This window comes from Mauremys reevesii, linkage group 14 (assembly GCF_016161935.1).
Source record: "Mauremys reevesii isolate NIE-2019 linkage group 14, ASM1616193v1, whole genome shotgun sequence".
Lineage (NCBI taxonomy): Eukaryota > Metazoa > Chordata > Testudines > Geoemydidae > Mauremys > Mauremys reevesii.
This window is the reverse complement of record NC_052636.1, coordinates 36967680-36993881: the sequence shown is the minus strand read 5'-3', so window position 1 is coordinate 36993881 and position 26202 is coordinate 36967680. Positions and strand designations below refer to the sequence as shown.

The following is a 26202-nucleotide window of genomic DNA, read 5'->3' as shown; positions in this document are numbered from 1 at the left end:
TCTCCATGGGCCCTGCATTTCCTGGTGGATTTCGCTAGCCTCAGAGGCTCACTGTGACCCTCCACGTAGCCCTTCTCTCTAGGGACAAGTGTCACAGCCCACTGAGCCATTTTCATCGTAAGCCAGCGAGGGAGGGGAGGCAAAGCTCCCCTCCCTTGCAGAGTCTCTGTTGTCTCCCAGTCTCAGTGATTAATCAGGGCAGCAAAGGGGGGAGCCCAGGACCCCCCTCTACTCTAGGCTCCAGCCCAGGGACCCTAATAATATCAGCTGTGGTATCTGACCTTTTAGAAACAGGACACATACAATTCCCTATTCTACTTCCCCACAGCAGCCCCACTTCCTCAGGCTCCACTTCACCCTTACCTCAGGGCTTCCTTCCTTGTGCCTGATCTGGTGTGTACTGATCAGTCGCTCCCACAGCTCCTGTTCTGCACACCCACCTGCCTAACTGGGAGCTCTTGAACTAGTTTCAGCCAGCCCCTGATTGGCTTCAGGGGTCCCCATCAACCTAGCTGTCTCCAGGGCTTTCTGGAAGGATGTTAATTGGCCCCAGGTGTCTTGATTAACCTGGAGCAACTGTCATTTGGTTACCATGGTAACAGGGATTTGTTTAGCCTGGGGCTAACATACCTGTTTCTCACTACTTTCCTATAGCCAGCTGGCCTTGCCCTGTCACAGCAGCTAATCATCCAGATGCAGACAAATTACAGTCTTAAATTTCAAAGGTAATAGAAGCTTCTCTAATAAGCAAGCTCTGCATATTCTTTAGGACTAACCCCGGCTAAGCAGCTGGGGATCTCGTGCTTATGCCTAGGAACTTTGCCCCCCAGAGTCCAAGCAGCATACAGATCATCAGTTCCTTCTGTATGAGGTTTTTCATCCCCTTCCTGCCATGTGCTCTGAGCTGCAAACTCAGCTAATGGGAAGTCAAGAGCACAACAGTCTTTTGTCTTTAACATCCCATAATAGTCTCTCTGGTGTGGATGGACCTTTCCTGCCAGGCAGGGTGTAATGCATTCGGCTGTCAATCAGCACTTCACCTAGGTAAAGTCTCTCTCCTGTCTGGTGATTTACAGAGCTACAGAGGCTCACAATGCAACTAGTCAGATATTAACCCAGGAAGCAACTCACAAGCATTCAATAAAGTCTAAACATGTTCTTAGAATCCTAATACCTGTTTTAACAATACTAACACAGGTGAGTCAGACCGATTCCACTGTGTGTTTGTCCATGTTCAATTAAGACATAGCTCTTACACACGCCTCTAACACCTCGTCTGCCAGTGTCACAGGCAGGATGGGCAGGGATGGTGTCTCTCGTCTCTGTTTGCCAGAAGCTGGGAATGGGTGACAGGGGATGGATCATTTGATGGTTACCTGTTCTGTTCATTCCCTCTGGGGCACCTAGCATTGGCCACTGAGCTAGATGGACCATTGCTCTGATGCAGTGGGCCCTTCTTATGTTCACAGTCTGTATGAGGAGTATCTACTCATTTGGACTCACTGGGGAGCCACAGAAAGGAACAAGATGTGCTGTGGCAAGAAGGCCCAGTCTCAGCACCCCCAGGGTCACGCTTGCCAAAAGCTAAAATTAGGCCCTGCCAATGAAAGGGGCACTGCCAAGAGAGACTGGATAAATGCTGGAGCATCCAACAACTTAGTTAACCTGAGAGAGCTGCCTTGGGGACAGTGACAGGGAGAATCCCCAGAGTGACTCCTTTGATTCTGCTCTTCTCTGGCCTTTGGTTCTTAGAATCATAGAACTGGAAGGGTCCTCTAGAGGTCATCTAGGCCAGTCCCCTGCCCTCAAGGCAGGACTCGGTATTATCTAGACAATCTCTGACAGGTGTTTGTCCAGCCTGCTCTTAAATATCCCCAGTGATGGAGATTCCACAACCTCCCTGGGCAATTTATTCCAGTGCTTAACCACTCTGACAGTTAGGGAGTTTTTTTCCTAATCTCCATCCTAAACCGCCTTAAATCCATTGCTTCTTGTCCTATGGTCATGTCCCCTCTGAGTCTTCCCCAGTTTTTTTCAATCTTCCCTCATAGGTCATGTTTTCTAGATCTTTAATCATTTTTGTTGCCCTTCTCTGGACTTTCTCCAATTTGTCCACATCTTTCTTGAAATGTGGCCCCCAGAACTGGACACATTACTCCAGTTGAGACCTAATCAGCGTGGAGTAGAGCGGAAGAATTTCTTCTCGTGTCTTGCTTACAATACTCCTGCTAATACTTCCCAAAATGATACTTGCTTTTTTGCAACACTGTTGACTCCTATTTAGCTTGTGATCCACTACGACCCCCAGATCCCTTTCCGCAGCGCTCCTTCCTAAGCCGTCATTTCCCATTTTGTATGTGTGCCACTGAGTGTTCCTTCCTAAATGAAGTACTTTGGATTTGTCCTTATTGAATTTCATCCTATTTACTTCAGACCATTTCTCCAGTTTGTCCAGATGATTTTGAATTTCAGTTCTGCCCTCCAAAGTCCTTGCAACCCCTCCCAGCTTGGTATCGCCCGCAAACTTGATAAGTGTAACAGAGAGACTCTGCTGCTGGGAGGGTTTCACCATGTCTCAGAGGGTCACGCCCTGGTAGGAGGGGGCTAGGCCTGTACTGGGATAAGGTCACTCTGTGCTTCACAGTGTGGCAGAACCTAGAATGTCCATTAGCAGGGAACAATGCTGGGGGGAATCGACATGTGGAAAGGACAGAAACCCTGTCTGAATTCTCTCACATTGCCCTTCTCGCCCTGGCAGGCTACAGAATAACGTCCATGGTTTGCTCCAGATCATCCCCTCCTCCCAGGAGGAAGGAAATGGCTGCAATGGAGCTGGCTCAGGTAAGGGATTCTCAGGGAGCTGGTGGTGGGTTCTGCTTGGAGGGAGAGAAGCAGTAAATGTACAGGAGGGTGGGAGCCAGTGATGAGCTGCCAAAATATTAACAACAGGTTCCCTTGTCCTCACCTCACGAGGGGTTCATGCCCCCCCCAGTGGTCATGCCCCTTCCAACCCCCCATGCTCCTTGACACCCCCCCCCGGGGACCCCTGACCCATCCCCCCTGTCCCCTGACTGCCCCCTGCCGCCCCATCAAACCCCTCCTCTCATTCTTGATGCCCCCTGAACCTCTGCCCCATCCAACCACCCCTTCTCTCTGTCCCGGACTGCCCCCCACCACCGCATCCAACCCCTGCTCCTTCCTGTCTGCCCCCCGGGCCCCTTGCCCCCATTCAGCCCCCTTGTATCCTGCCCTCGGACTGCCCTGACCCTATCCAGCCCCCACAACCTCAAAGGGGAGGAGAAGAAGGGTGGAGCTTTCAGAGGAGAAGGGGAGGTGAGCTGGGGCCGGGGGCCGGTTGGACAGCTGCCCGAGCATTTGTTAAATTTAAAAGCTTTTTTAGAACCAGTTGTCCTGGAACAACCGGTTCTAAAAAGGCTTCTAAATTTAACAACCGGTTGATGCGAACCGGCTGGAGCTCACCACTGGTGGGAGCTGCTAGAGGTGGTGGGAGGCAGGAAATATCCTGGGTGGAGAAAGGGAGGGGACAGGATGTGACAAACCTGCTGACACTAGTGTAGTTTAGGGTGTGATGGGTTGTCACCCCCAGAGGGCAGTCTGGGAACCGCTGTGCCTTCTAACCCAGGTCCCCAACCCCCGGGCTGCAGACCAGTAGGAACCGGGCCACGAACTGACCCTTAGCACATCAAGCGGCGTGTCTCCAGCGGGGCCCCTGAGCCCCACCCCGCTCAGAGCCGCGTGGGGAGGGGGCAGGGCTGTGGGGGCAGGGCTGAGCTCAGCTGCCTCCGCTCGGCGTGGAGCTCCCAGCCCCGCCCCCTCCCCACGTGGCTCGGAGCAGGACGGAGCTCAGGCCCCGCCGGAGACACGCTGCAGCTGTCGGGCGAGGCGCTGAGGCTCCGGGTGAGGAGGGAGCCGGGGGTAAGAGGCTGGGGCCAGGGGGGTTGGCTAAGGGGCAGGGAGTCCTGGGGACAGTCAGGGCACAGAGAGGGGCGGAGGTTGGGGAGCGGTCAGGGAATGCCGGGGGTTGGATTGGGGGTGTTCCGGGGGTCTGTCAGGACTCAGCGGGGAGGGGGAGATAGGGGTTGGGGCAGTCAGGGGACAGGGAGCAGGGTGGGGTCCCAGGGTGGTGGGGTCTCTGGGGTATGGTGAGGGGACAAGGAGCAGGATGGGTCGGGGATTCTGAGGGGGGCGGGCAGTCGGGGGGGCAGGAAGTGGGTGGGGGTCAGATAGGGGGCAGGTCCGCGGAAATTATTTTTTCTACGAAACCGGTCCCTAGTGCCAAAAAGGTTGGGGACCGCTGCTCAAACCCTCAAGCTGGGCTGGCCCTTCTCACACTGCTTTGCTGGAGATTCAGCCAGCCTCTCCAGGGCCTATCATCACCCAACACGACAGCAGGTGGCGCCATGCAGCCAACTAAGCTACCTGAGTGCTTTACCTGAGCCACTCAAGGAGAGAGAGACGACAACAGCCAATTTCCCAGCAATAAGTGTTAGCAAACAGATCAAAGCAGATTACTTATATAACCAAAAATTCAAACTAAGCCTAACATACTATCTGGATAGAATTTGAATTAGCAATTTCTCACCCTGACTGATGATAGTCCACCAAGTTTCCATACACAACCTAGAAATCCCTTTACCCTGGGACCAGCACTTCCCCCACTTCAGTCTTTGTTGCTCAGGTGCTGCCAGGAGTTCTCTTGTGTGTGGGGAATGAGGCCAAGAGATGATGTCACACCCCACCGTATGTAGCTTTTCCATAGGGCAGGAACCATTTGTTCCAAACTCAGTTCCCAGTCCGGTTTGTGGAAAAATACAGGTACCAAAATGAAGTTCATTGTCATGTGGTCTGGTCACATGCCCTAGAGTGCCCTACTGAGTCATAGTAGCCGTGACTCATAGGCTGGCTGGCACATTCACAGGAAGGCTAAGCTCTTCCACAGTCCATTGTCTTTGTTGATGAGCCATGAACTGTCTGGCTTCTTCATTGTTGTACCTGAAAGGCTCGTTGTGGGTGTTACCCAGAGTAAGCACATTTGAAAGACAGATACAGAGTCAATATCCATAACTTCAGATACAAACATGATCCATGCACACAGGTAGGATAATCGTATTCAGCAAATCATAACTTTTCCAATGACACCGCACGTGACTCATCTTGTACAAAATGCCTCATGTCCTAATCATATAATCCTGCCACTATGCTGAATATGGACTGTAGTGTCAGATAGCTCCTAATGTCAAGGCACAGGTGTTGGGAATGGAACTTGCCCTCTTTGTGGAACAGGAAATAACCCTCCAGCCAGGGCTGGGACAACTTCCCAGACTCCCAGTGCTGGCGCCTGAACCTACTGACACTTCATTAGTTACTCCCACCCCCGATCTTTGTGGCAACTGCAAACGTTATCGGTGATGATTTTATATTCTCTTCCAGGTCATGGATAAGAATGTTAAATAGCACAGGGCCAAGATCCAATCTTACGGGAACCCCCTAGAAAGAAATCCACTCAACCATGGTTCCCTATTTAAAATCCCAGTTTTTAATCTATTTAATGTATGCCGTGTGTATTTTGTACATTCTAGTCAAAATATTGTGCTGAAGCAACTCATATGCCTACGTATATTACATCAGTACTATTAGCTGCAACCAAACTTTTGATCTCATCCAATAAGGATATCCACTTAGTTTGATAGAATCTATTGTGTCTAAACCTTTTTAATGGATACTAATTACATTACTCTCCTTTCTTTATTAATGAAATCCAGTATCAGCTGCTCCATTCTTTTGCCCAGTATCGATTTCAGACTGACACACTTGTAATTAGCTGCGTCATCTCTTTTATACTTTTTAAAATATTGGCACAGCATTAGCTTTATTCCAGTCTTCTGGAATTTCCCAAGTGTTCCAAGTCCTAATTAAAATTAACAGTCCACCACGCTCCTCCAGCAGGTCTTTCAAAACTCTAGTTATCTGGACCCACTGATTTAAACACATCTAACTTGAATAGCTGCTGTTTAACGTCCTTGTGAGTTATTGTTGAAATGGAAAGACTGTCACCGTCAACATCTTATGATATGAGTTACATCATCTGTTTTTCTCCAAATCCAGGAGAGAAATATTTATTGAACACTTTTACCTCTTCTCCATGATTGTTGATAATTCTGCCATTTCCATCTAGTAATTTATCACTACCATTGTTAGGATTAATTTTGTACTTTTAAAAACTTCCTTCTTATTTTCATTGGTTAATCATTGATTTCTGATAGCTTCCCTTGCCAGCTTTCTACAATTCTGACCTTCGAACTTAAATTCTTTACTATTGACTTCCCCTTTCTTCCATATATTTTATTTGGAGAGAGTTGGGATTCCAACCAGGGAGCCAACAGCAGGGTCCAGAGCCTGCTCCATCTCCTATATTAAGCTCTGGTTAGTAGCTATGTGATAAATGTGACGACCCTGCCTCCGTCTGTCAGCTGGGAGACACAAAGTTTCTCTCTTTCCACCTTCTGATGCCACCTGGCTGCTCTAAGCAAGGTGAGGTGGGATTGTTAACATGGGCTTCCCGGAGCTTCCATTTCCCTGGTGCTGCTGTTCTGTGAACAGTGGGGTTGTGAGTGGGGCAGCAGGTCCTGAGTGTTGGACTCTTTCTCTTTCAGGGGCCGGTGACCTTCGAGGAGGTGGCTGTGTATTTCACCAGGGAAGAGGGGCCTCTGCTAGATCCCGCTCAGAGAGCCCTCTACAGGGATGTCATGCGGGAGAACTATGAGACGGTGACCTCGCTGGGTAAGGAGTCCTGTCCCCTGGGTTATTAGAAGCTGTGGGATCTCTAAAGAACCTGAGTAGTGATAACGTTATACCTTTATTTGTCACACAAGTTTTGAGAAGTTTCCTTGCCCTCTCCCACCCACTAGTATCATTTTTGTCATGTGCCTTTTTGGTGCCGTCAGTCATTTTAAAATTGCATTGTATGTATCCTTATTGGATACATTAATAACTGCAGCTTTCATGCCTTTTCCTCATTTTAAGAGGAAAATACGCCACCTGTAGAATTCTAAATTGAGTAAATGGGTGTATGACTCATGCATGGCTTGTGTGACAGTCAGATGAGCTCCTATTTTGATAGGAGAGCGTATAATGTTGCCATTCAGGACCCCATGGGTGAAGGGAGAACAGAGCTGTGGGAGGAGGAGAAGGGGAGTAGATAATTCTGGGGTGCCAGGACATGGGGAGGGTGTGTGCAGGGTTAGAGCTAAGAAGCAGCAGGGAGGGATGAGGTAGTGAGAGACGTAGAGGGAACACAAGAAGCTCCCAAGGTGCCGGAAGGTGGTGCTGGCTGAGAGTAATGGGAAGAAGTGGAGAGGAGTGTGGAGGAAGGGCACTGAGGAAGTGGCTCATTCTCAGGTGCTGAAGCTAAGTGGCCTGTCCTTGTGGAAGAGTGGGAGCTCTTGGGGGTCTAGTGCACTCAAGGGGCACCTCCCAAGGACTGTTTAAAAGCCAGGGCATTGCAGAGATCCTATGGATCCATGACAGTGCCAGAGGTTCAGCCTTATGGTGGAAAAGATATAAAACATTTTTTAGATCCATTTTTAGAAAAGGATCTAAATGTGTATTTACCATCACCCCCTCATCAGTCCTCAGGGGAATCCCTGATCAGTTCCAAAGTGTATTAAAACCTTCCTTAAAGGCTCACCTCCTTGGTTATCAGGTGGCGTATTTTCCCTTCACCCTCCCACTTCCCTGGTTCTTGTCACGCAGACAGCAAGCAGCAAAAGACCAGAAGGCCGAAGCACAGATAATGCGATGTTTATTGTGGTTATTTCCAAGCAAGCATATTCCACTGCCCTAATGAACTTACACCTAGAAAAATTAATTCTTCTTCGAGTGATTGCTCCTATGCATTCCAGTTAGGTGTGCGCGCCGCGCGTGCACGGCTCTTCGGAACATTTTTACCCTAGCAACTCCGGCGGGCCGGCTGGGCGCCCCCTGGAGTGGCGCCGCCATGGCGCTGAATATATACCCCAGCCGGCACGTCCGCTCCTCAGTTCCTTCTTACCGCCCGTGACGGCCAGTTGGAACAGTGGAGTGCTCCTTTACCTCCACAGCCCTAGCGTTTCTCCATTTTCTATGTGTTCATAGTTGGTGAAGTTAGTTTAGTTGTTAGATTAGTTGAATAAGTTTAGTTAGATATAGTATAGTTAGGGAATTAGGGCGGTTTAGCCCCTCTTCTTCCACAACCGGTGCGGGCTCATGCCCAAGGCACCGGGGTTTAAGCCCTGTGCGGCTTCGGGGACCCGCACGACTCCTGCCTGCGCTGCCTCGCGGAGACCCATCGTCCAGATAAGTGTCCCATCTGCACGGCGTTTAAGCCGAGAACTAGAAAGGAGCGGGACACTCGCCTAAAGCAGCTCCTTATGGAGGCGACACTTCAACCTCCTGAGCCGACCCCAGCGGCACCGAAATCGTCATCGGCGCGCAGCGCACCGGCGGCCCCAAGCCGCTCCGGTACCGAGACTGCTCGAGCTCCGCAGCCGGCACCGGCGTCCCGGCACCGTTCCCTCTCTCCAACGAGGAAACAGAAGACGGCGCAGACGGCCTCCAAGCCGCATGCTTCGGGACCGCTTGCCCAGCCACCACCAGCCCCTCCGGTACCGGCTGTGGTGGTGCACAAACCGTGCACGGTACCGTCGACTCCGGCGCCGCAAGAGCCGTTGAGTCCGGTACCACCCTGCTCCCCGGTGCCAACGGCGGTTGAGCTGCAGCTCCCGTCCACGCCCGAGACATTCTTGACGGCGAGAGAGCTCATCGAGCTCACAGAGGCACCGAGCCTCTGGCCCCGGCACCGCCGGTGCGGGCCGTTCAGTCAGCGGGCAAGCCGGCGATGATGCGGCCGCCTCCCCCTGACGGACGAGAGAGACGTCGGTCCCGGTCCCACAGACGGTCACCGCCACGCCGTTCCAGATCTCGGCACCGTTCACCATCGCGGTACCGCTCCCCGTCTCGGCACCGGTCGCAGTCCCGGTACCGCTCAACATCGCAGTACCGGTCGCACTCCCGGAGATGCTCCCGGTCGCCCGACCGTCGGTACCGAGGGAGGTCCGGATCCCGGTACCGTTCCCGTCACCGCGACTCCCGAAGCCGCTCCCGACGCCGTCGGTCGAGGTCACGGTCGAGCTCCCAGCACCGCAACAGTTGCTGGTCCCGCTCTCCATCCCGGCACCGCGATGACCGGCACCGATCCTTGACACTGTCCAGGGACCTACTGCCGGCATCCACGGCGCAATCTTTCAGCGCCTCTGCCCCGCCTTGGCCTTCGCGTCAGCCCTCAGTCGCCTCTCCGGCGGGCAGCGGGAGAGATCTCCGGGCCGTCCCCCAAGGCCAGGACCACGGACCGCAGCAGTGGGGTTTTTGGGTCCCTTGGGCCTACCACGAGCCTCAAGGTCTCCCCTTTCCCCCAAGGCACGTGGGCGCCGAACATAGGGTGCCCGAAGCCACGGTGAGCAGACCTCCCCCATCTCCACCGGGTGAGGCCCTGTCGCCACCTGGTCCCGCTCAGCATCCAGGGTCCGAGGCGGCTTCACACCCCCTGGAAGAACCAGCTCCAGAAGCGGTGGTCCAGGGTCTGTCCTCATCATCCTCGCCGGATGAGGCGGTGGCGGGGGCTTCTACCGCAGACCCCCCTCCTATTGACTTGAGGGCCCACCAAGACCTTCTTCGCCAGGTGGTGAAGGCTATCGACCTCCCCGTGGCGGAGGTCCCGGAGGATGACGACCCGGTGACCAACGTCATTGGAGCTGAGGCCCCGCTGCGGGTGGCCCTGCCCTTCATCCGCACCATTCAGCAGAATGCCACTACCATCTGGCAGTCACCGGCGTCTGTCCCTCCCACCGTGCGTGGCGTGGAGCGCAAGTACTCGGTCCCGCCCACCGGATACGAGTACCTCTATACGCACCCGACTCCGGACTCCCTCGTGGTACAGTCCGTAAATGACCGGGAGAGGCATGGGCAGCCCTCCCTGGCGCCAAAATCCAAAGACGCACGGCGCATGGACCTGTTGGGCCGGAAGGTCTATTCGGCGGGTGGCCTCCAGCTCCGGATTGCCAACCAGATGTCTCTTTTCGCTCGTTACACCTTTGACATCTTGATGTCCCTGGCGAAATTTTCGGAGCTGATCCCGACCGCCTCACGTCAAGAGTTTTCGGCCCTCTTGGAAGAAGGCAAAAAAGCCTCCCGGTCCTCCATCCAGGCCGCTCTGGACTCTGTGGACTCAGGAACCAGAACCCTGGCCTCTGGTGTGACCATGCGGCGTATCTCCTGGCTGCAGTCCTCCACCTTGCCGCCTGAGGTGCAGTACACCCTTCAAGACCTCCCGTTCGACACCCAGGGTCTCTTCTTGGAGAAAACGGACTCCAGAATTCAGACCCTCAAAGATGGTCGAATTGCCATTCGCACCTTGGGTATGCACACACCGGCTACCCAGAGGAGGTCATTCCGGCAACAGCCCTACCGGCCCTTTACCCAGGCCAGGTCAAGGCCCTATAATAGTCGGCGTGCTAACCTAAACCGCCATAGACCATCGGGCAACAGACGCAACCAGGCCCAGGCCCCTTCCAAGGCCCCTCAAGGGCCCAAACAGGCCTTTTGATGGGACGCCCGAAGACGGCCCATCAGTCTCCTTCCTGGATCCTACCCCGTTATTTTACAACCACCTGTCCCACTTCCTCCTGGCGTGGTCCCAAATAACATCGGACAACTGGGTCCTTCGCACTATCCAGTATGGGTACCGCCTTCAGTTTGTTTCGCCCCCTCCTTCCCACCCACCTTCCCCGTCCCTCTTCAGGGACCCCTCTCACGAGCAATTCCTCCTACAAGAGGTCGAGACTCTGCTGGGCTTGGGGGCCATAGAGGAGGTGCCGCACGACATGCGGGGCAGGGGATTTTATTCCCGATATTTTCTCATCCCCAAGGCGAAAGGAGGTCTCCGACCCATACTAGACCTCCGGGAGCTCAACAGGTACCTGCTCAAGCTCAAGTTTCGCATGGTCACCCTGGGGACCACCATTCCCTCCCTGGATCCGGGAGACTGGTTTGCCGCCCTCGATATGAAGGACGCCTACTTCCATGTCGCGATTTACCCTCCCCATCGACGCTACCTGCACTTCATGGTCAACACCGCGCGCTACCAGTTTGTGGTGCTGCCCTTCGGCCTGTCCACCGCGCCAAGGGTCTTTACCGCAGCCCTCCGCCGTCGTCGCATACACGTCTACCCATATCTCGATGACTGGCTGGTTCGCGGGACATCCCAACAGCTGGTAATGGACCAGATGACGGAAATACTATCCCTATTTCGGCTCCTGGGCCTTCTCATCAATGCCGAGAAGTCCACTTTAACTCCATCACAACGAGTGGAGTTCGTCGGAGTGGTCCTCGACTCCAGTTTAGCCAGGGCCTGCCTCCCTCGGTCTCGGCACCAGACAATGGTCTCCATCATTCGGGACCTACACACCTTTCCCACGACGACAGTTCGGTCCTGCCTGCGCCTCCTGGGCCACATGGCATCCTGCACATTCGTGACCACGCACGCCAGGCTGCGCCTTCGCCCATTTCAATCTTGGCTGGCGTCGGTGTACCGCCCGCATCGCGACCCCATAGACATGGTGGTCACGGTCACGAAGCCTACCCTCGATTCGCTCAGCTGGTGGCTGGACCCAGAGGTCGTGTGTGCAGGAGTCCCGTTCCGCCCTCCTCGCCCATCCGTCACCATGACCACAGACGCCTCAGTGTTGGGATGAGGGGCTCACCTGGGCGACCTTCACACACGAGGTCTCTGGTCGCCCCAAGAGCTCTCCCTCCATATCAACGTCCGGGAGCTGCGAGCGATCCGCTTGGCGTGTCTCGCCTTCCGCGCCCGTCTGCAAGGCCACTGCGTGGCGGTGTTCACGGACAACACGACGGCGATGTTCTATGTGAACAAGCAGGGCGGAGCTCGCTCCTCCCTGCTCTGCAAGGAAGTGATGCTCCTGTGGGACTTCTGCGTGACCCACTCGATTCGCCTGGAAGCGTCCTTTCTTCCAGGAGTGCAGAACACGCTGGCCGACCATCTCAGCAGATCGTTCCTCTCCCACGAGTGGTCTCTCCGTCCGGATGTGGCGCACACAATTTTTCAGAGGTGGGGGTTTCCCCAGATAGACCTGTTTGCCTCCAAGGAGAACAGGAAGTGCCACCTGTTTTGTTCGTACCAGGGTCGCTCCCCAGGCTCCCTGTCAGACGCATTCCTGTGCTCCTGGACTGATCACCTCCTCTACGTCTTCCCTTCGTTCCCGCTCATACACCGGGTGCTACTCAAGCTTTGGAGGGACAGGACCCACGTAATACTCGTCGCTCCGGCCTGGCCGAGGCAGCACTGGTACACTCTGCTGCTCGAGCTCTCCGTTCGGGATCCCGTTCCCCTTCCGTTATGACCGGACCTCATCACACAGGACTTCGGCAGGACTGCCACCCAAACCTACAGTCCATCCATCTTACAGCTTGGTACCTGCGTGGTTGACCCACGCAGAGAGGGGCTGTTCGGTGGCAGTACAGCAAGTCCTACTTGAAAGCAGGAAGCCTTCCACTCACTCCACCTACCTCGCAAAATGGAAGCGTTTTGCGCTCTGGTGCGATCAGCGCGGCCTTAATCCCTTCCTAGTCCCTATCCCTACAATCCTGGACTACCTCTGGTACCTTAAAGAACAAGGACTCGCGGTCTCCTCCTTGAAGGTGCACCTGGCAGCCGTGTCCGCCTTTCGTCCATCCATGGGAGGTCGGTCCATCTTCTCCAACCAGATGGTTTCCCGCTTCCTTAAGGGCCTGGACCGCTTGTACCCACCGGTGTAGCGTCCTTCCCCAACCTGGGATTTAAATCTCGTTCTGGCCAAGCTTATGGGACCGCCCTTCGAGCCCCTGGCCACGTGCTCTCTACTCTACCTCTCCTGGAAGACAGCCTTCCTAGTCGCAATTACATCGGCAAGACGAGTTTCTGAACTCCGGGCACTAACGGTTAGTCCACCATACACCGTCTTCCACGGAGACAAGGTGCAGCTTCGACCACACCTGGCCTTCCTCCCTAAGGTGGTGTCGGCCTTTCACCTCAATCAGGAGATCTTCCTTCTGGTCTTCTTCCCGAAGCCGCACGCCTCACCTCGTGAGCAACAGCTTCACACCCTGGACGTCCGCAGGGCCCTCGCTTTTTATATCGAGCGGACGAAGCCCTTCCGGCGTTCGCCACAGCTGTTTGTGGCGGTTGCCGACCGCATGAAAGGCGAGCCGGTCTCCTCGCAGCGGATTTCCTCCTGGGTGACAGCATGTATCTGGACATGCTACGAGCTTGCTCGCGTGCCACCATGCCGCCTCACCGTTCACTCAACAAGAGCGCAAGCCTCGTCGGCCGCTTTCCTGGCCCATGTTCCCATCCAGGACATCTGTAGAGCGGCCACCTGGTCTTCTGTCCACACCTTCGCTTCCCACTACGCATTGGTGCAACAATCCAGAGACGATGCAGCCTTCGGCTCAGCAGTCTTACACTCTGCCACGTCTCACTCCGACCCCACCGCCTAGGTAAGGCTTGGGAATCACCTAACTGGAATGCATAGGAGCAATCACTCGAAGAAGAAAAGACGGTTACTCACCGTAGTAACTGTTGTTCTTCGAGATTTGTTGCTCCTATCCATTCCAGAGCCGCCCTCCTTCCCCACTGTCGGAGTAGCCGGCAAGAAGGAACTGAGGAGCGGACGGGCCGGCTGGGGTATATATTCAGCGCCATGGCGGTGCCACTCCCGGGGGCGCCCAGCCGGCCCGCCGGAGTTGCTAGGGTAAAAATGTTCCGAAGAGCTGTGCACGCGCGGCGCGCACACCTAACTGGAATGGATAGGAGCAACACATCTCGAAGAACAACAGTTACTACGGTGAGTAACCGTCTTTTATACAGCAGACAGAAACAATTAGAGAACCAGACTGATTAACAAGGTAAAAGTGGTGGCCATAAAGATAAAACAATACAGAAATGAGTGTTTCACAACCACAAGCGTTGAGAAGGGATTTCTTGCCAGACAGGCTGCTATCAAACTAAGTTTTCTTTAACCATCTTAAGATCTGTTTCTTTATCTGGTGGTGATGGGCACTATCAGGACAGGATCGTCTTCCTAAAAGCCCAATAGCACCTTATTTCAGTGTGACGAGTTTGGGATGTGAGGATGTGACCCTTCGCTTCCCAGCTTATGGCTGCCCCTGCTGCTTAGCCAAAGGCCTTAGCGTAAGAACAAGGCCTCAGACTGTCACAGTGAGAGAAGGCCCAGACACAGGCAGACTGAGATTTTGATTCTTAGCTAGTTACAGGGGTATAAAGACAAGTGATAAAAATACCCCTAAGTTCTTAAAGTCTAGGCTTTACAGGCAGGCCTGAATATGTCTATTCTAACAGTGGGTTCTAGCCCTTCCCCCGGTCTCTGTCTGTCTTGTGTATTTAGATCAGGGGTCGGCAACCTTTCAGAAGTGCTGTGCCGAGTCTTCATTTATTCACTCTAATTCAAGGTTCCGTGTGCCAGTACCACATTTTAACGTTTTTAGAAGGTCTCTTTCTATAAGTCTATAATATAGAACTAAACTATTGTTGTATGTAAAGTAAATAAGGTTTTTAAAATGTTTAAGAAGCTTAATTTAAAATTAAATTAAAATGCAGAGCCCCCCCTCGGACCAGGGGCCAGGACCCAGGCAGTGAGAGTGCCACTGAAAATCAGCTCGCTGCCGCAGGTTGCCTACCCCTGATTTAGATTGTAAATTCTTCAGGGCATGGGCCATCTACTATTCTCTGTTTGCACTTTGCCTAGCACAGTGGGGACCCACTGTTAGTTGGTCCTTAGGCACTAAGATAGTGAATATGATTTGTTATAATAGTAACTCTCCTGCCACTTTGAGCCAAGGAAGATGGCCTTGGGATGCGTAGCCTTATTTGGAGTGTGTTAGTAATGTTCATTTGATTTATCAACTTAATTTAATTTGTATTGTAATTATTTCAATTCATTAATAATAATACTTAATCATTTATATTAATTAATATGAGTTTAGGCTCGTCAATTTGTTTGATCAGAAGATAAAAGTTCGTGTTTCGAATCGGGTTCCACAGAATTGATAAAGGGACCTTCGGGGGTATGACAGGAAGCTCACAGTGAGACAGATATAGTCATAACGACTTTTTATTAAACTCAATGAAATAGTAAGTAAATTGTAAAACAGGTAGAATTACAGAGTTACAATTGTATTACTGTTATTCAGGAGATACATATGATGATACAATATTATGTGCTGCAAAGTTTGGTTAATATTCACACCCTATTTTGATAAACTGGCGTTGGCCTTGCCTCTGGTGGTTCTGGTTTCACAGCTCTTGCAAGGGAAACTAATGTAAAGAGCTGCCAAAGCTACTTTGGAATTTACTTTTTAGCTCAACTAAATAATCTAATACACAAATTAAAATAAAGTTTTAGAGAGACCAAGCTTAGCTGAGTCCCTTTTGAACTTAAGGTTTGAAAAGAAAATAAGTGCGGCCTATTACTGGTTAATAGCTGTCGTAGATGCATAGCATGAATACGTAGTTGAAGATGGTGAAGTGTAGAGAAGAAGGAGGAGGTCGAGGTGGGGGTGGGGATACCATAGTGAGGTAGGTTACCTCTTTTTATAGAAATAAATGCCGGAAATCCTTCCTCTTATACCCAAATTTCAGTCTTCCCACATAGAAATGTTAGGGTACGCTTACTCCATAGGCTAGTATGTGTGTGCGTATGGATGGCAGGTATCTGCACACTTGTGGGGTACTTGTTAAGTCTGTGAGTTCAACTTTGAAAAATCCCCTTTGCTATTCTTCATTGTTTATTGGTCTAGGTAAAGGGTCTTAGACCTAAGCATAGGCACTTTATTTGGGTATAGGAAAAACAGTTCCTTTTCTGGGTAAAAGGGCACAGGATATAGCTATGCTAACTTTGCTTTAGCTTAAAATGCAGGTTTTTGTCCTGTAGGTTTCTTGCATTACAGCCAAACGTATTTTTAATATGAATTAATAAACCTATCACAATACTGTACTTACAAGAAAAGAGATATTTATGCAGGCAAGCAGATGAATCCTGAGGGCTACAGATGTTACTGTCTAGAAATGAGATGGGGTTAAAACTATGGAATATTATTTGTGACAAGTATCCCACAAATTCCACTGACCTCCCTCGTTTTCTTTGCCTGCAGTAGGCTTTCCAATTTCCAAACCTGATGTGATCTCGCAGCTGGAACGAGGGGAAGAACCGTGGGTCCCGGACCTCCAGGGCTCTGAGAAAGAAGTGCTCCCGAGAGCTGCCTTCGCAGGTGAGGAATTGGTTAAACAACTCAACAACTGCTTAGGAATGCAGGAAACATTTGGGATGCCCTACAAAGACCCCGTGAGCTCTTCAATTTCAGGATTGTTCCCTGCAGATGTGGAATCATTATGGCAGATGTCACTCATGGCTTCCCTCCTATGCTGACTGACAAGTGGCAGCAGGTCCCTCCCTGATCTCACTTTCCCCGAGATTTATGGTGCAATGAGGACCCAGAACTGATGCCTTCCCCTCTTCTCTGTGGAAGGGTTTGGGGAAAATCAGCACCTGATAGGTTTGATCTCTCCCAAATATATTTTGGTTTGTTCATCCCTTTTTCCATTCCTCTCTCTGACATTTCCTTTTTCTCAGGCACAGGGAGTGACCTATGTCTGGATTCTCTCTGTCTCCCATCCGGCGATGGGCTGGTGAGTGAGAACGAGGAGGAGAAACCCCAGCAGGAAGACACTGTGCAAGTAGATCCACATTGGATGTTATCAGGAAGATCCAAAGGGAATGTTTCCAGGAGTTGTGCACTCCCAGAAAACACAAAAGCCTGTGAGACTCAGCAGAGGCCAGAGGAAAACTACAGTAGCCCCTCAGACCTTATTCCATGCAACAGAATCAACTTGGAAGAGAGACGCTACATGTGCCATGAGTGCGGGAAAAGCTTCAATCAGCGCTCAAACCTTATCACACATCAGAGAATCCACACTGGGGAGATGCCCTACACGTGCTCTGAGTGCGGGAAAAGCTTCAGGTGGCGCTCTCAGCTTATCACACATCAGAGAATCCACACAGGGGAGCTGCCCTACACATGCTCTGAGTGCGGGAAAAGCTTCAGGTGGCGCTCTCAGCTTATCACACATCAGAGAATCCACACAGGGGAGACGCCCTACACATGCGCTGAATGCGGGAAAAGCTTCAATCGGAGCTCAAACCTTATCACACATCGGAGAATCCACACAGGGGAGACGCCCTACACGTGCTCCGAGTGCGGGAAAAGCTTCAGGTGGCGGTTTCACCTTATCACACATCAGAGAATCCACACAGGGGAGACACCCTACATGTGCTCTGAGTGCGGGAAAAGCTTCAGTTACAGCTCAAATTTTATTAGACATCAGAGAATCCACACAAGAGAGAGAACTGTTATAAATCCCTTGACTAGGGCTGGGCAAAATTAAAAAAAAAATCACATTTCCTAATTCCCACATTGTGATTTTTGCACCATCTTCACCGTGGTCTCTCAGCTCCCCCAGATGAGTTACCTGCTTCTGCCTTTTGCAGCTCACCCGTCTTTGGGGTCAGTCCTGTGATCTTTTCTATCAACTCCTTTTCTTTGAGTCATAGGAGAGTGTGTCCCTCCTGCCAGGAATGTTCATCAGCTCCAGGTGGGGCGAGAGGTTTGATCCCAACAAGCTACACTGAGGCAAAAACTACCTGTGCCTGACATCCACTAGGACTGTACATGGCGTTGGCTGCCTGCTTAGTGATCTTAATGTAAAAATTGTAGTGCAGATGCACCCAGGTGCAGGGGTTGGCATTAGCTTCCCCCTTGACCTGACCTAAACTCCATCACTTTCCCTAGTCTAAACAAACCCTGAGCATCACGGTTATACTGTTCCCCCATTTCATAGCCATTGTTAGTCATCGAGTTCACTCTTGGGGAAGAAGTTGTTTCACTCCCAGTTGCTCAGATGTTGGTTCAGGTTGTGCTGCAGAGCAGATATTTTTACTACCATTTTTCTCACTTAAAATATATTGAATTACAACAAGGAGCAGGAACAGGGCATGGATAGGGGGAAATGTCATTTCACCCTCTGTAACAACAGAGGACGATGGGTAAATCAGAGGATTCCCTTATTCCCATCACCATCCCAATCCCCTGTTGTGCAGTTGGTTAGGTCAGTACTTTTTCTAAAGGGCTGGGAAGAGGATTCCCTCGTAAATAACTTGTAACTAAACAAAGTACCCATGCATAGGGCTCCCAAAGCAGTTGTGGCCCAGGCCCTGCAGGAAGTGGCTCCTGAAGAGATCTCCTTCCTCATTAGCTGCATGTTGCCTATTATTTGGGAAATACAATCCCTATCTAGGTAGAGATGGGAAAATGGAAGTGACTTTTCTCATCAGCTCACCCTGGGCGATGCTGCAAATGTGTAGAAAATGAAATCTGTGTTGAATGTGCTATAGCTGCAGAAAGATACCTATTTTTAATAGAGACCTGACATTTGGTGTCTTACAGGGATTCTAAGTCGCACCTGAATTTAGTCCCTAATTTAAGTCTGTGCCTCCAGATTAAAGAAATAAGGGGGCATAGTTGGGGGAGTTGTACCTCACTGTCGCTACTGATCTGTTGTGTGGTTGGTGAAGAATTCTACATCAGAGAAGTGTCAAATTACTCCAAATAAGGTCAAAGATTTGACAAGAACTCAGGCAAAAATTGCAGGTACTAGTGGTTGATTTTCACCCCCGAGATGGAAGCTATGGTGACCTGTGGCCCAGGTAAACTATTTTTAGAAACTGCTCCCTAGTTAAGTGGCATTGGTCACACTCCTGAAGGATGCCATGATTAAATTGGGCACAACTGTCTTTACCATTTGGATCCAAAGTTAGATGAAGCACAGAGAGAAACAGTTGATTCCTTCAGAGCCATTCCATGCCTCTGGGTCTCAATCTGGCTGCCTTGTTGGACAAGAAGCACTTCCATGCTGGGCAAACAATGGTAGCCAATGAGGGAATGTATCAGATGCGAAGTTCAGGCTGCAGGATACTTGAATGCTGAGTCCAGAGTCTGTGGAGTAGTCTAGGCCTGCACAACTCGTAAAGCAGCGAGGGCCATATTACTCCAAAGAAAACAGCTGAGGGATGAAACCCCCCCTGCCTCACTGAACACCACCCCAGCGCCGCCAAGCCCTCCCGAAACAATCCCCCAAGCGCCACCCGCCCCGTGGAAACAAACCTCCTTCCCTAGCACCGTCCTGCCAAAATGGTGGTATTGAACCTTGTTAATAAGTTATAGCGGGCCCCTAAGATAGTATAATTAAGGTAAAAGAAAACTGTCTTTTTGCTAGAAGTAGAATAAGATCTTCCCCCCACTTGGTAATCAGTTGCCTGTGGAGTGAATGAGGTGGGACTGAGGAAGGCAGCACCTCCAGACAGCTGCAACCCTTGGAGAGGGGCTGGGAGCCAGACCAGATCAGCAGAACAGGTCAGCCACTGACTCATAGCTCGTCTCCTCAGTCCCCTGCTGCCGGCTCACCAGCCCCTCCCACTCGCCTCCTCAGCCCCCACCTCACCTGCTATTGTGTCCTACAGGAGGCCTGTGATACACAGGGGGTCAGATTAGATGCTCTAATGGTCTCTTCTGGCCATAAAGTCGACTAATTTCTGAAAAACTGAGTGTAGCATTGGGAGCAGCATCTGATGTTTCCCGTCTAGCCGGCTTGCTGCCTAGAACGAACGCTCCTTGAGTGGGGTGATCCACAAGGAGTAGCTCAAACCTCCAAAGTGCCTGGCCAGGGGCAGGACATTGGCACAGCAAGGGAGGGGTGTGGCAGTGACATCACAAAGGCCTTTTGCAGGACCTCAGACTGTTGGTCCAAGGTGGTGGGGAGGTGGTGACCTCACAGAGAGATGCTGACATCAGCCAGGCAGGACCGGGGCGAGGGGCCAGGGAAACCTCAGAGACCCCTGTGGCTTTGCTTCAGCAAGTCTCCTTCTCCAGGTCTCTCTTTGAGGACTGAGAGAGTATTCGGGTTCACAGACGTGAGCGCCAGGAGGAACCTCTTTTGAGTTTTCTCCTTCCCTTTTAGTGATTTTACTAGAAAACAGCCGTCCCTGTTTAGAAGGTAAGAACCTCCTCGAGGTTTGAAACCTGTTCAGTCTGATCCAGCTGGTGACAGTTGAATTCTAGGCATGGAAAATACGAGCTTAAGGAGGCAGAAGTTTATGGCGCACCTGGGATTTTGTCCCTTATAATCACCGGGACATTAGGATTTGTTGTTTTGTTTCACCTTTTCCTCCCTCCCTCCCTCCTTTCTCTTCGTCTCTTGCTTCTTTTGTCCTTTCTCCTGTTCCTCCCAACATTAGGAGAGGTGTGTGTGTGTGTGTAGTGCGGGGGAGTGCTCTGCAGCTCTCACTGTGGGAGGTCCATCCAAAAATGTGGGGCTGAAATAGTGCTCGGGCAGTGATCCCCACCAGTGACCTAGGCCATCCTTTGGGCTCTCTGGTGAGAACCCTCAGCCTCCTGTCCTCAGTCTCTACCCTGATTGGCTGAGCAGGGGGTTATTGACAGGGAGGAGACTCAGGTCCTTTATGTTCTCTTTTAAGACCAAGGAAATAAGTCAGAACCAGTTCTGTGTTTGATAAATTTTACTGCTTCTCTGCATTAATGGTCTCTGAGCAGTTCATGATTCTCTCTAACATTGCAGTTCTCCTCAAATACTTGCTGAATAATTACTGTTCACTACTGTTGTCATCTGAGAGCACTTTATTCAGGTCATTCAATGTCTGAAATTCAAGATCCGATGGTTAGTTTGAAAAATCAGGGCTCTTGGGTCCTATTCCCAACTCTGCCCCTGCCTGGGCATGTGACCTAAGACAAGTCAATTCTCCTTTCTCAGCCTTAGCTTCTCTCTCTTTCAAGTAGGGATAATAATGATCCGCTCCTACCTACCTCAACACACTCACTCTTCCCCAATACACACACTCCCCCAACACACACACTGTCTCTCCCCACACACAAACAGTCTCCACACTGCAGTTGAAAAGCAGCTCGCAATCCAGTAGGATGCCCATGGAACAATGGGATGGAGAAACCTGTATCGTGTGATGCTGTGCCATCCTGTGAGACATCGCAAACCCTTCTCAAATCACCCTGCACCTGTTGCACAGTGGAATAGCTACCCACAGTGCACTGCTGTCTGGCGATCCAAGAGATGCTAGCGTGGATGTGCTCTGGTGACACAAGGGGCATATTGTGGACATGCAACAGCGGTTTAATTAAAACACTTTAAAGCAGCAATGCCAGGGGCTTGGTGGCTCCTTTCTTTCCTCACCCTGGAGTAAACTCAGCTTTTTATTCCATTCTTGATGTTTCATGGAATAACAACAGACGACCGAAGAAAGACGTGGACAGGGTGGGTCTCGGGTGGGGCAGGTCTTGGAGGAGGGGGCAGAGAGGTGGGGGCAGTGGGCAGGGAGGTTTCAGGGGAGGGGCACAGAGGTGCAAGTGGTGCAGGGCAGGTCTCAAGGGAGAGGCAGAGAGGTGTGGGTGGTGGGCAGGGTGGGTTGCAGGGACGGGTCAGAGAGGTGGCGGTGGCGGCTGGTGGGCAGACCGTGTGGTAGGGGGTGGAGAGGCACGAGCAGCAGGCAGGAAGGCCTTGGGGGAGGAGGGGAGCGAGCGAAAGGTGGCTCAGCAGTCCTCAGCCAAAGAGGAAGAGCGGGGGTGGGAAGTGGCCAAATAGGAGCAAGGGGGGAGCACAGGTGGGACCTCAGAGAGAGGAGAAGGGTGGGGGGGGGGCAGTGCCATGGTCTGGGCACCAATGGGCCCCCCACTTCTAGGGAGCTTCCAGCGCTCACACCCAGCCTCCCCAAATGCAAGAGCCATGGGCCACCTATTCTCTTCATCTTCACTAACCAAGCCCCTCCCAAGCTATGTTGATGGGAGAAGCCCTCCTGTTGGCACAGCGCTATCTGCACCGGGTTAGGCTGATATAACTGCATTGCTTAGGAGGTAAATTTTTCACACCCTGAGTAATGTAGTTACACCGATCTAATTTTGTAGTGTAGACCTGTCCAAAGAACCTTGGGAGTAAAACTTCACCTGCTCCTCTGCTTTACTGAATCCAAACACCAGCAAAGCTTGTCAGGCCCAGATGGAGGTTGGCAGAGAGTCAGGTGTGTGCAGACATGATCCCTTCAGCAACTCTAGGCACCATGGCTTAGCTGGCTAAAACCACTGTTTTGTATACAGGAGATCCTGGGTTCAAGTTCCAGTGGTACCTTACTGAGTTGCTTTTGGGGCACCTGGTATTGGCTACTGTCAGAAGACAAGATTCAGAGCTAGATGGACCTTCGGTCTAGCCTAGTGTGGTTTTTCTTATGGTTTAAATTACACTCACAGGCACTGAGGATAGAGTTACTGAAAGTTTGGGAGTTAGGAGCTGATAGGTCAGTGGTCCAGTCCCCTCTCAGACAACCTCCTCCCTCTGGGACAGGGGCAGGTCTGAGCTCTCACACCAAATGTTCATTGTGGCTGCCAGAATCTGTGGGCAGCTCGTTTAGTTTATGCCGAGGGTTGAGTCCTATTTTGTGCACCGTGTCTGAGAATGAAAATCCTAAACCATCCTTTGAAATGACGAATGCAGCAGGACGTGTCATTGTCCCCGCCCCAAAGCAGACAGACTGATGGAGAAATGCCATGAGTCCAGGGTAATACTCCCCTGCGGTTTTACCATTTCCACTTGCTAAACCCCCTCCCAACCTTCTGGGCTCCTGGAGCAGAGGACTGAGCCTGAGCCAAGACACAGACACTGCAACTTTACAGCCCAAGCCGCACGAGCCTGATTAACGTGACACGGGCCAGTCGTGGGTGTTTCATTGCACTGGAGACGTAGCCTAATGTTATGTCTACACTGTGATTAACACACCCAGGGCACCTGTCGCAAAGCCCGGGTCAGCTGACTCAGGGTTATGGGGCTTGGGCTGCAAGACTATAAAATTACAGTGCAGACAGATGGGCTTGAGCCCAGTCTCTGAGACCCACGAGGGGTGAGGGTTTCCGAACCCAGGCTTCAGTGTGAACACAAATATCTGCACCACAGTTTTTAGCCTCTCAGCTTTAGCTTCATGAGCCCACGTCAGATGGTCCAGGCCAGCCATGCTGCCATCGTTATCCCAGGAGAGATGGACTCTAAGGGTACGTCTCCATTGCAATGTCAGCCCAGGTGTGGCTCGCTGTACTCAAAGCAGCACCCTGGAAGCCCCATATTCACCAGTCTCATACAATGATGATACGGTTTGTACAAAGTCTGCCTGGTGAGGTGTCATTTCAAAAGTCTTGGTCTGTTGAACATTAATATTGTGTTGGATTGTGTGTGTAGCATTGGCTGGGACGTTTTGTTCTGTGTGTGTTACTGAGATGAGGTTGGGAAATGCCCACCACCAGCCTTTCAGGTGTGACAAGGGAGGAGCCAGACCGCTGCTGGGATCCACACTGCCAAGGACTATCCCAGGAACCATGTACAATGCAGACGTCTCCGAGATAGCACAGCGACAATGGACACTGCTTGCTCACATCCTAGCAAAGGTACTTCCTAGCCAGTTGGAAGAAACTATGAAAGGGGGGGTAGAGACATTATCAGTTGGCCTCTCTCCCCCACAACTCAACAGCTGGAAACACACCTGGATGACAAAACTGATTCAGAAATCAGAAGAGAATAATAATAGTACATTCAAACCAAAGTCCCCAAACAGACTAGTAGTGGTTTTTCAGCAGAAAATTTTCAGTTTGGGGAATTCTGTTTTCTCAGTCAGACTTTGCCAAGGGAAGCAGAGAGAAAATGGTTGAGTTGCCTCCTTCAGAACAGCTTGGCCTAGGCACTAGCTCTGGTTCACTGTTGTGGCCTTGCTCAGGTTGCGGGTAGTTTAATTATTTGGGGAGGTCCCAGGGTGTTTGGGGAGATTATGAGGCTGTTCCCTTTTGAGATAAAAACTAAGAAATGCCGGACTAGAGAATTGTTTTAGAAATCTGGTATTTAGACATTTTATTTGAAGCAAAGGGGGGGTGGGGTGGGGGAGAGATTCTGAGAAGGTTTTTGTTTGCAAGAAGCAACATTGTTTGATCTGTCATTGTACCAAAGGGGGGAGACGGTTGTCTATAAAGGAGGGTGAAGACTAAATGCAGCCGCTGAGGATGGGATTTTTACCCATGTGTGCAGACCACAATGGATTAACAGTCCATCACCTTAACCACTCGGCCACCTCATCTGAGCTATCAAGAAGTGGACAGGAGGAGAAATCTAAGGCCGGCAGAGAGAGGGCCACTAAGGAGTTTTTAAATACTAAGCGTAAGCAGGGGCTGAATGAGCTCCCCCCTCACATCTAGTGAGGAGCTGGGGGAAGACTTCAGGAACAGGCCGTGTTTGCACAGACACCCCTGCTCTGCCTAGCTATGCAGCACGATGGGGCCGCTTCCCCAAAATGACCAGTTTGGGATGGTGGTGGGTTGCAAATCACTTTAGGATTGAGTGGAATGAAATGTTATTCTCCTTCCTGTACGAGTGAAGGGCAGCGGAACGTACCTAGGCCGTCCTGATGGAGGGGTGGGTGGGGGAGGAATCACTTTCATTGGACTGCAGAGAAGTGATTGAGGACGTCACCCTAACCCAGTGGGCCCCAAACATTTCACACTGCGTCCTCGTATCCATAGCTGTGGCCCCTCGGAAGCCGCGGTCGAGAACCGGGGCTGGGAGTGGGGCCAGTGCTTGCTGGGGAGGGGGGTGTGGACAGGCGTCAGGGGGTCGAGGCCGGGCCAGGAGCCAGGGGCCCAGGCTGAGGGTGGGATTGGGGAAGAGCTGGGACAGAGTGGGGCTGAGTGGGGCTCCCTCCCTGCCCTCCATGGGGGCTGGCTCAGGCCCTGAGGTGCCCGCATCAATCTTCCTCTGTGTCCCCCTAGGAGTCACGCCCCACATTTTGGGGTCCGCTGCCCTAAACTGACCCCTAGTCACTAAGCAGGGGCTAGTGATGCCAAAGCCTAGGGACAGGGAGCTTTGCCAGAGTGGAGCCTGTAGGTCACATGCTGGGGGGCTGTGACGGGCACACAGGCTCCGTGCTCTGGAACAGCTCTGAGTCAAACCCAGGCAGGAGCCTCCTCAGTGTGACACCCCCAGGGGATGCTCTCACTGGGAGAAGCCTCCTTGGCTTCAGCCCCTCCTGGGACTGACCTTGGACCTTTCAGCCCCCCTGTTCCACACCAGGAGCTTCCTGCAGTGAGTCCACCTGAATCGGACACCTCGGAAAGCCTCACCCCCCCACGAAGGGGAGTCCTGCACCCCCAACTTCCACAGTCCCCAGTGACTCTCAGCCAGCGCTGTACAACAGAAGGTTTGTTAGGGGTCTGGAATCCAGCCTGGGAAAGTTCTGTGTTCGCAGGAAGATTCAGCAACGTCCATCTTGGGCAGACCCCTAACTCAGAGCCTGGGCTCTCCCCTCGAGTCCCCAACCCAGCAGACTCCTTGCTCCCAACAGCCCGACTCAGCCAGGCCCTTTGCCCCTCGTCTGTCCTTTGTCCTGTTTCCCTGGCAACCTGCTCACCTGGCCTCCAGCTCGTTCTTTGTTCTCCGACTCCTCCCGGCCAGCTGGCCTCTTGCAGCAGGTGCGCCCCGGCCATCGGTTGCTAGGAGACAGAATTTGTGGCCATTGTCTGGGCCCAGGCAGCTCGACAGCAGCCACACCTGCCCTTTGGGGGTCTCTGCCAAGATTTAACCCCCTTGTCCCACCACCGAGATCAGTGGTCCCAAAACACTTCAGGGTCATGCCCCCCACCCCTGTCCAAGCTCCCCCCGGGTCGTGGCTGGGAGTGGGGCCGCAGCTAAGGAGGAAGGGACACAGACAGGGGTAAGGGGGCTGAGGCAGGGGCCAGAGCTGGGGCTGGAGCCAAGAGTGGAGCTGGGTGGCTCCCCCTCCCCACCCCCATAGGGGCTGGCCCGGGCCCAGTTGCATCCCCCTGAATGTTACTCCATCCCCCTGACAGGGTGCACCCCACATTTTGGACCTTTAACCTAGATAATCGTGCAACAAATAGGGGAAA

At 52.0% G+C, this 26202-nt stretch overlaps 1 pseudogene; it reads right to left on the bottom strand.

Moving 5' to 3' along the window:
* The window catches only part of LOC120381878, a 261017-nt pseudogene that overhangs the window by 208443 nt on the left and 26372 nt on the right, over window positions 1-26202 (bottom strand).